A 10167-nucleotide genomic window follows, 5' to 3' on the forward strand; every position below is an offset into this window, starting at 1 on the left:
ACACGTGTGTCAAGGAGTAGTAGGAATTAAAAGTGTACGAGACTTGCATTAGAAGGTAAAAAAATTAGGAAATATAATTGATCCAAATTGATGTAATCATTTTTTTTTGCTGGCGGTGTGAGGATTTTAATCGTTTAAGAAACTGTGAGAATCCATTTTGGTATAAGAAAGGGAAGGGAAAAGAAAGGATTAATCCAAATCTATAAAATACTCTCATTACTATAGTATACTACTAGCACATTGCACCTCCAATGGCGGAATTATTGTGGAAGATAGGCACAACTCTTTGACAAGGTAGTTTCGGTGTCATCTCATTAGCTTCTACGTCCAATGCACTATTTCGTGGTGTTACTCTTCCCTCTCTCATTGCCCTCAAATCTTGCAACTTGAGTGATTCTCAATCGTTGAAAGAAGAAGTCGAAATCATCCGAATGTTCAAACATTCTCCTTACATTATTCACTATTTTGGAGCTAATGTCTCTTTTGAAGATAACGTCAATCTTTACAATTTATTGCTCGAGTATGCTTCTGGAGGAAGCCTTGCCGATCGTCTTTGAAATTACAATTCACAATCGGAAGTTGAAGGTAGGAAACACACGAAGAATGTTTAGGGCTCAGTTGCATTCACAACAATGGAATTATTCACTGCGACATCAAGCCTGGCAATATTCTACTTGTGGGTAGGGACAAAACTGCCAAGATCGCTGATTTTGGGCTTTCCGTGACATTGGAACAGAGTATGAACCAAAAACAGGGACTTCTAAGGGGAACAGAAAGGTATATGGCACCATAATTCGTGATTAACACTGAGTATACCCCACAAGTTGATATTTGAGCTCTTGGTTGCACTGTCTATGAGCTGATTACGAGGACACCACAATGGGAAGACACAGATGGTGATGATGTGTTCAACAAAATCGAGTTTGCGGACATGCTGTTGAACCATACTTTTATGTAGAATTCATCCAAAGTAGCCAACACAAGGAAGAAGTAAAGTGATTCAATGTTTATTCTACACAAACCAATCCAAAAGATCACATTCAAGATCGGCAATCATAAATTGTCTAGGCAATTGCTGGATCCAAAGCCCCTTCCACACAAAACAATCCAGAAGATAACATTCAAGATCGACAATCATAAATTCATGAGGCAATTCCCAAATCCGAAAGAAATCGATAATGAAACATGAGGAAGGATACTGGATACTGACAATAGATAGATACATAATAAAAATCAATTTGTAAATATATAGAGAAGTATGTATGGGCTTGATCCCTCTTTAGGATTTCTTTTGGGGTATGTAGGAAACATTTGACGAAGATGATCTCACGTGCAGCCCCTTATTAGTTTAATAAAAAAAATTGTATAGTTGATCAATATTTTTTATAAAGAAAGGCGAGTTGTTATATCTGTGTTGAAAAGTTGATTTTGTTATTATGATTGAATTGCTATGTTAGAAATCTATGGTTTCCTTATTAATATGACTGATATGTTGTGCTTTACCATATTTTCTACCTCTCTTTTGTCACCAATTTAAAAACAATGGTTTGCCCTCACCATTAACGTAGCTCCAACGTGAATTTGATGGACTCTAAATACACGTTCTACACATATAAAATGCTTCGAGGAAAAGCATGTCCAAATCTAGCCCTCAATTTTTGACTATGGTTGAAAAATTACCCTTAGGTTGGAGCTCCGGTAGAGATCAAGAGCAAAATAAGACTTTTTCCTCTGTAATGGAATCTATTGGAATGTATGCGTCCACTATCAGTCAACAGACCATTTCCTTGACTCAGCAAGAACAGTAACTGAAATAAAAGTGCAAAAAATAAATAGCTCACAGTAAATCTGGCACAAAGATTTTATGTGGAAACCCCCTTGCTCAAGGGCGTTGAAAACCACGACCTGTACTAAAAGGATTTCAACCCTAACTCCATTTCACTCAAACAAAGCAACGATTCAGATTATAGACTCTTGTAAACCTAGGAATTTACCTCAAAATCCCTTCCGCCTCAATGTAGCAACTCTACTACAAAGAAAGAACTAAGCAATAACTCTAGTGCCCACTAAACCACCCGACTCTAGATGATTTAGACTTCAACTAAGCAACAAGTTTGTTGCCCACTAAACCATCTAACTCTAGACGATTTAGACTTCAACTAAGCAACAACAATTGATCCCACTAAACAACCTAACTCTAGTTGATTTAGACTTCAACTAAGCAACAACAATGTTTCCCACTAAATCAATCAACTCTAACTGATGTAGAATTTTTTCTTGAAATGAACAAAGATCTGATTCCCTTATAGCTTAGGGATAGATTTACAATATAAACACATAAGACACAGTGCAAAATACGACAAAGACTCTTCAACACTCTATCAGGTCCCTTTATTAAGCATGAGCAATGTTCTTCCTTGAAGATGGCCTTTTCTTTTTGAGCTTATCAATTTTCAAAAAATCACAACTTTGTTTGCCAAAACTTGGGTTTGTGTTTTGAGAAGAGACTATTATCAAAATGGACACAAACCCTTGGGACAAGGCCATTGGCTGAGAGCCTGTTGTTCTAAAAAGTTGTGCACCAACCACATTAGAGTTGGCAGCTTTTTGACAGCTATCTTTTCGTCCTTTTCACGTATGTAGTCTTTCTGGGACCAGGTCCCTTATTGTGTTGTTTGATGCTTTAGTTCTTGAAAAAGACTTGCTAGCTCTCTTTTTTTTGAATTAATAATCCTGTTTGTTTATTGTTTTATATATCGATTAACAACAACGGTTTTGACCCGTTAAACAAACAACTTCGTCCACCCTTTCTTTTGGTGAAGTACGATGCACATTTCACTAACCAACCTGACAAGACAACTGTAAAGATTGCTTTACAGTTGTACACCACTTTGAATCTGGACGAGAACACTTTTCTAGGCACCGTGTCCCTGCACATGAACACTTTCTTCAATGCACAATTTTTGTTTTTATACACCCAATATGCCTTGACTGAGGAAGAATATCCCACAAATACTCTTTCAACATCATTGAGATAAACTTCTCAACATCATCATTTTGGTCACAAAACATGTAGTATTTACCACTTTGGTTTGAAAGTTCTTTGGAAGATTAAAAGCCTGCTTATTTCACATGAAGGATGGTCTAATCTGCTTCTCTTGAACACAAGCATCAAAAACTTTGTCATCCGTAAATTTTATTTTGGGCAGATCACATACTTGGTCCCTTGACACAAGTTTGTTCAGTAGAGAAGCCCTCATATAGCCAAGTCTCCTGAGTCATTGATCACTATTCTCACCTTGAGCACTAAGGCAAGCGAGACTTTTACTATGAGCAGTGTTCAGGTCAGCAATATACATATTCTTGCATCTTTTTTCTGTCAAGATCATCACCCGAGAGACCAAATTTGTGACACACATTTATCTTATAAAAACTTATCTTCATTTCGTTCATCACAAATCAATGTAACACTCAAAAGATTGTACTTTAACAATTGACATAGTACACATCCTCAATGGTGTGTTCCATAGACTTTGCAAACATGCCTACACTAAGAATAAACATGTTCTTGCCATCGTTAAAAGAGACACCTCCACCTTGAAGTGCCTTGAGAGAGGGAGAGAGAGGAAGTTTTCAATTTTCCCAGTCATGTGCTTTGAGCATCCGCTATCCATGAACCAACACTAGTTGCATCTACTTCCTCTCACCTACATACCAAATCACTTGTTAGCCTTGGGAACCCACTTTAGTCGGAGTTCACAGTAAGCAGATAAATGAGTGATAAGAGAATTATTTGTCCAGTGAGGCAAACTGATTTTCTTCAACTTAGGACCAGAAGAAAGACCAGGTCCCTTCTTCTGCATGTTTCTCTGTTTGGAATAGTTTGAAGAACTTTCTTGATTTCTCTTCCAAGTTGGACACTCCTTTTTCATATGACCATTTAGCCCGCAATGGAGGTACAAAAGATTGTCAGACACTGACACATACTTGGTATGGTGATTATAAGGAGGACTTAGGTTCAAGCTTCCTAAACCCCTCCCATCATTTTGGGCTTGGCTCGTAAGATTGATGAGCAACTTCGAGGAAGTAGTCCATTTAAGAGATTTTTTCAGTTCTTCTTTGAGGCTGACCAAGTCCCTTTCTAACTGATCATTTATCTCCAATGCCATAGCCAATTTCATCTCAGAAGTATTCAAGCTAGTTTCTAGCTCGAGTTGTAGACTACTAGCTTCACTCTTCCCTCTAGCACAATTATCGCTTAATTTCTCCCTGAGTTCTAGATTTTCAGATTCCAAAACCATCATTCATTCTTCCATTACAGACATTTGAGAGACCAAGGTTACCTTTTCATCATGAAACATATCCGGATTGTTATTCATGACATCATTTTCAGTGGTCAACTCAGTGATTGAGTCAATCAAGACAACCGCTAGGTTTCTAAATCATTTAACAAAACAAATATGCAAGTTCTTTTTAAAGTTAGAAAGAGTTACCTCTTTTTCAACTTCTTCATCATCAGATTTTTCCATAAAGGCAAACATTTCATCAAAGATAACATCATCATATTTTACTGCAAAAATGGAGGCATCTTCAAGATGTTCAGACTCTTTTGAGTCACTTGAGGTGTCTCTCTAGACTACAAGGGCTTTCTTCACAACATAGTACGCAGATGGTTTTCTTCCGCTCTTATCAGGAACCAGGTCCCTTCTCTTGTCTTTTTGTCCTCCAACCTTGACATAGTCTTTGTATTCCTGTTTATGTATGGGGAAATCTTTGATGAAATTCCCTAGTTTTCAACACTTGTGGCATACGTCACTTGCATTAGCATCCCTGTTGGAGTTCACTGTCTTCCTAAGGCCCCCATGTTTCCTCACCAATTTTTGAAATATTCTAGTGAGATATGTCGTGTCTTCATCATCTTCAGAAGTATCACCAGAAGTCACTTTGAGAGCTAGTGACTTGTCCCTCTTTATTTCCTTCTTTCACATTCCTTGATTTCTGTTCGTCTCATGAATTTGAAGATTTCCAATCAAGGCGTAGATTGTCAATACTTTCACGTCCTTTGCTTCAGAGATAGCATCAACCTTACTGGCCCAAGACTTAAGAAGAATTTTGAGCATCATTCTGACTTGTTTATGATTGTCCTTCCTTCAGGTTTAGTGGAGCAGCCATTCTTCCACAAGATTCTCTCTAGGTGTTAACCAGTTACAAAGCCCAGGCTCTGGTACCAATTGTTGGAATATGTGTGTCCATTATCAGTCAACAGACCAGGTCACTTGACTTAGAAAGAATAGTAACTGAAATAAAAGTGCAGAAACTAAATAGCTCAAAGTAAATCAGGCACAAGGATTTTACGTGGAAACCCCCTTGCTCAAGGGAGGTGAAAACCATGACCTGTACTCACAGGATTTCAATCCAAGCTCCATTTCACTCAAACGGAGCAATGATTCAAATTACAGACTCCTGTAACCTAGGAATTTACATGTAAATCCCTTCCCCCTCAATGTAGAAACTCTACTACAAAGAAAGAACTAAGCAATAACTTTATTGCCCACTAAACCACCCAACTCTAGATGATTTAGACTTCAACTAAGCAACAACTCTGTTGCCCACTAAACCACCTAACTCTATATGATTTAGACTTTAACTAAGCAACAACAATGTTGCCCACTAAACCAGCTAACTCTAGATGATATACTACAACTAAGTAACAACAATGTTGCCCACTAAACCACCTAACTATAGATGATTAAGACTTCAACTAAGCAACAACAATGTTGCCCACTAAATCAATCAAGTCTAACTGATTTAGACTTTTCTCTTGAAACAAACAAAGATCTAATTCATTTATAGCTTAGGAATATATTTACAATTTAAGCACATAAGACACAAAGCTCAAAATACAACAAAGATGCTCAACACTCTATCAGGTCCCATTGTTGAGCATGAGCAGTGTTCTTCCTTGAAGATGACCTTTTCTTTTTGAGCTTATTAATTTTCAGAAATTCATAACTCTATTTGCCAGAACTTGGGTTTGTGTTATGAGAAGAGACTATTATCTAAATGGACAGAAACCCTTGGGACGAGGCCATTGGCATGCTGTTCTGAAAAGCTATGCACCAACCACATCAGAGTTGGCAGCTTTTTGACAGCTGTCTTTTCTTCCTTTTCACATACGTAGTCTTTTCGGGACTAGGTCCCTTGTTGTGTTCTTTGGTTCTTGAGTTCTAGAAAAAGACTTGCTAGCTCTCTCTCTTTTTGAATGAATAAGCTTGTTTGTTTATTGTTGTATATATCAATTACCAACATGGGTTTTGACCACTGAAAGAAACAACTTCGTCCGCCCTTCCTATTGGTAAAGTACGTTGCACATTTCATCAACCAACCTGACAAGACAACTGTAAAGATAGCTTTACATCTGTACACCACTTTGAATATGCATAAGAGCACTCTTCTAGGGACCGGGTCCTTGCATTTGTTAGGATCATTAAAACACCTACAATATAACAGAATCGAAGTAAAGTACTTCTGCAAGCACATTTTTAACTGTTACAGATGGAATTATTAACTGCGACATCAAACCTGACAATATTCGACATAACTGCCAAGATTGTTGATTTTGGGCTCTCCAATGACTTTTGAACAGGGCATGAATTGGTGTGTAACTATGACAATAGATAGATCCATAAATAAAAATTGATTTGCAAAAAAGTACGTGTGGGCTTGATCCCTCTTTAGAATTAGTTTTGGGTATGTAGGCAGCGTGTGAGAACATGATCTCACGTGCAGATGTATTAGTGTCAAGTGTGCTAGTCCAATTTCAAACTCTGTTGTAGATTCTATTGTATGATGATCCATCTGCTACTCTTTCAATTTCAAAGTTTGCCTTATGTCATTTAAATTTCAGAATTATCTTTCTATGATCTGTCTAGAAACAGGCTTTTCCCACCTCGAATCAATTTAAAATTTGTGTTATAAAGCATGATTTTCTCACCGATGTAATGTGTTTCAAGTAAATTAAAAGTTTGTCAGCATTATGAATTCAGCATGATTTCTATCTTCCAGTGAGGAGAAAAGAGTTGATGAAGCAGAAGATTGCAATAGCACTTTCATTACATTGGTCAGATAGCGCTTTGGTGTCCCTGGCCTATCCGATAAGAGAATTTCTACTAGTTGAGTGACGTTCTGTATAATTAAGCCGATCACTTTGGTCACTCTACTAAATCAAAGAATTTTGATATGCTTTCTCACACACATAAAATGTACAGAGATTTTTTCCATCGAAGTTTGGAATGGAACCAGCAAGAATGGAAAATGCAATGGATCGAGGTAGAGTCACATTTGATGATGAAATGGTGGTGATTCGAAGAAAGCCATTGAAGAATCTGTCATTCCTTTCACTTATCTATCTACTAATTGCTTTGTTTTTATAAGAATTTTAATAAAGTTTTTTATTTTGAAATTTTTCTCTCTTCAACTGCCTGAAAAAATTGGCATATTTTATTTCATTATGAATTTTTTTAATAAAGAATAAATTTAAATTTTATTTAGGAAAATAAAAACGATTGAATTAATTAATCCCTGAAGGAATAGGAAAACACAGGAGAAGAATAGTGTAGAAGGAAAAAATAGGAAACAAACCTTTAAACCAAATTAAAATAGAAATTTGGTAAGGGAAATATAGATGTAATCGTTTTTTTTTTGAAGGATTTTCATCTTTTTAAGAAACTGTAAGAATCCATTTTGGTATAGGATAACATATATCATCTATAAATTACTCTCATTAGTATGTAGAACATAATATACAACAAAGATACTACACATTCCATTCTTAATTTCCAATGGCGGGATTATTGTGGAAGAGAGGCACAACTCTTGGTGAAGGTGGATTTGGAATCGTCTCGTTAGCTTCTACCTCCAACACAATATTTCGTGGTGTTACTCTTCCCTCTCCCATTGCTCTCATATCATGCGACTTCAATGCTTCTCAATCGTTGAAAGAAGAAGTCGAAATCCTCTGAATGTTCAAACATTCTCCTTACATTGTTCACTGTTTCGGAGCTAATGTCTCTTTTGAAGATAACGTCAATCCTTACAACTTATTGCTCGAGTATGCTTCCAGAGGAAGCCTTGCCGATCGTCTTCAGAACTACAATTCACTGCCGGAGTTTGAAGTTAAGAAACACACGAAAAATGTTCTTTTAGGGCTCAGTTGTATACACAATAAAGGAATCATTCACAGTGACATCAAACCTGGAAATATTCTCCTTGTGGGCGGGGACAAAATTGCCAAGATCGTTGAATTTGGGCTCTCCGTGACCTTGGAACAGGGCATGAATCAAAAACAGGGAGTTATCAGGGGAACAGAAAGGTTTATGGCACCTGAATCCATGATTAACAGAGTATAGCCCACAAGTTGATATTTGGGCTTTTGGCAGCGCTGTCTATGAGCTGATTACAGGGAAACCACTGTGGGAAGACGCAGATGGTGATGATGTGTTGGACAAAATCAAGTTTAAGGAACCAAAGTTTCAGAATTGGAAGTTATCAAGTGAGCTTAAGATTTTCTGGAAAAATGTCCTGTCAAGAATCCCAGCACGCGTTGGACTGTAGACATGCTCTTGAACCATACTTTTCTGCAGAATTCTTCAAAATTAGCCAACACAGAAAAGACAAGGAATAAGAAAAGTGATTCAATGTCCCTTTTACACAAACCTAGATAGATAGATAGATAGATAGATAGATAGATAGATAGATAGATAGATAGATAGATAGCTAGGTAGGTAGGTAGGTAGGTAGGTAGGTAGGTAGGCAGGCAGGCAGGCAGGCAGAGAGGCAGAGAGGCAGAGAGGCAGAGAGGCAGAGAGGCAGAGAGACAGACAGAGAGACAGATAGACAGATAGACAAATAGAGAGAGAGAGACAGACAGAGAGACAGACAGATAGACAGATAGACAGAGAGACAGGGAGATAGATAGACAGATAGACAGATAGACAGACAGAGAGACAGACAGATAGACAGACAGACAGAGAGACAGAGAGACCGAGAGACAGAGAGACAGACAAACAGAACTTTATGTGATCGAAATGAGGAATCAATGTCCAAATTTATGTCACCTTTATTTTTTGGGACTACAGTGCTTCTCAATCGTTGAAAGAAGAGGAATTTCTTGGTATGTTCAAATACTCTCCTTGCTTTATTCACTGTTTTGGAGCTAATCTATCCTTCGAAGATGAAGTCAACCTTTACAACTTATAGTTGGAGTATGCATCCGAAGTAATCCTTGCCAATCATCTTCAGAACTTTAATTCACTGCCGGAGTTTAAAGTTAAAAACACACACAAAGAATATTCTTTAGGGTTCAGTTGTTATTCAGTGGACAACTAGACATTGTTGAATTGAGTGTAGCCCCAAGATTGAATATCCAAATTAGCTTTATTCATAACATTATTTTATCCTTGTTTCTGTATTTTGCTTCCATTGGTCAATAATTTAATGTATTAGTTGTTGTGTTACAACGTAAAGGAAGAAGAACTTCAGGTCTACAAGGTGTAAATAGTAGGAAATAACAACTGTAAATTGCTACAAAAAATCTGAAAATGAAGAAGAAGGCTTAAGTTTTCTTGAGTTCAGTTTTTTTCACTAGATGTTTCATTACATATGGTGTATTTATAGATAAAGTGTGAGAATTACAACCACATAATAAGCAAAATATCTCACACCAAACTATGTACCTATGTGGCTCACTAACCACCGCACATTTTAAATCAAGACTAACATATCTACTACAAAATATCTCCAACCTACGAGTTTCTAGACAATTCTTATTTTTTTAACATATCTAATACAAAATATCTCCAACCTATGAGTTTCTAGACAAATCTTACTATTCTAACATATCTAATACAAAATATCTCCAATCTAGGAGTTTCTAGACAAATCTTAATTTTCTAACACTCCTCCTTAAGATTTTTCATTAAAACTCCTTGCAACAACCTTTGAAACTCAAACTTTTTAGTGGAAAGAGCCTTGGTCAGAATATCGGCCTGTTGATCTTCACTGATGCAATGCACCAACTTAACTTCACCATTCTTCTCGGCATCTCTTAAAACATGAAACCTTATGTTGCTATGCTTTGTTATTCCATGCTGCCCCGGATTTTCAGTT

At 37.0% G+C, this 10167-nt stretch overlaps 2 pseudogenes; both read left to right on the forward strand.

Moving 5' to 3' along the window:
- Window positions 1-251: 251 nt before the first annotated feature.
- On the forward strand, window positions 252-958 carry LOC125823928 (mitogen-activated protein kinase kinase kinase 20-like; annotated as a pseudogene).
- A 6883-nt stretch (window positions 959-7841) lies between these two features.
- On the forward strand, window positions 7842-8723 carry LOC125823929 (mitogen-activated protein kinase kinase kinase 20-like; annotated as a pseudogene).
- The last annotated feature ends 1444 nt before the right edge of the window (window positions 8724-10167 follow it).

Source organism: Solanum verrucosum, unplaced genomic scaffold (genome assembly GCF_900185275.1).
Source record: "Solanum verrucosum unplaced genomic scaffold, falcon-dt-bn FXZP01000065.1, whole genome shotgun sequence".
Classification (NCBI taxonomy): Eukaryota; Viridiplantae; Streptophyta; class Magnoliopsida; order Solanales; family Solanaceae; genus Solanum; species Solanum verrucosum.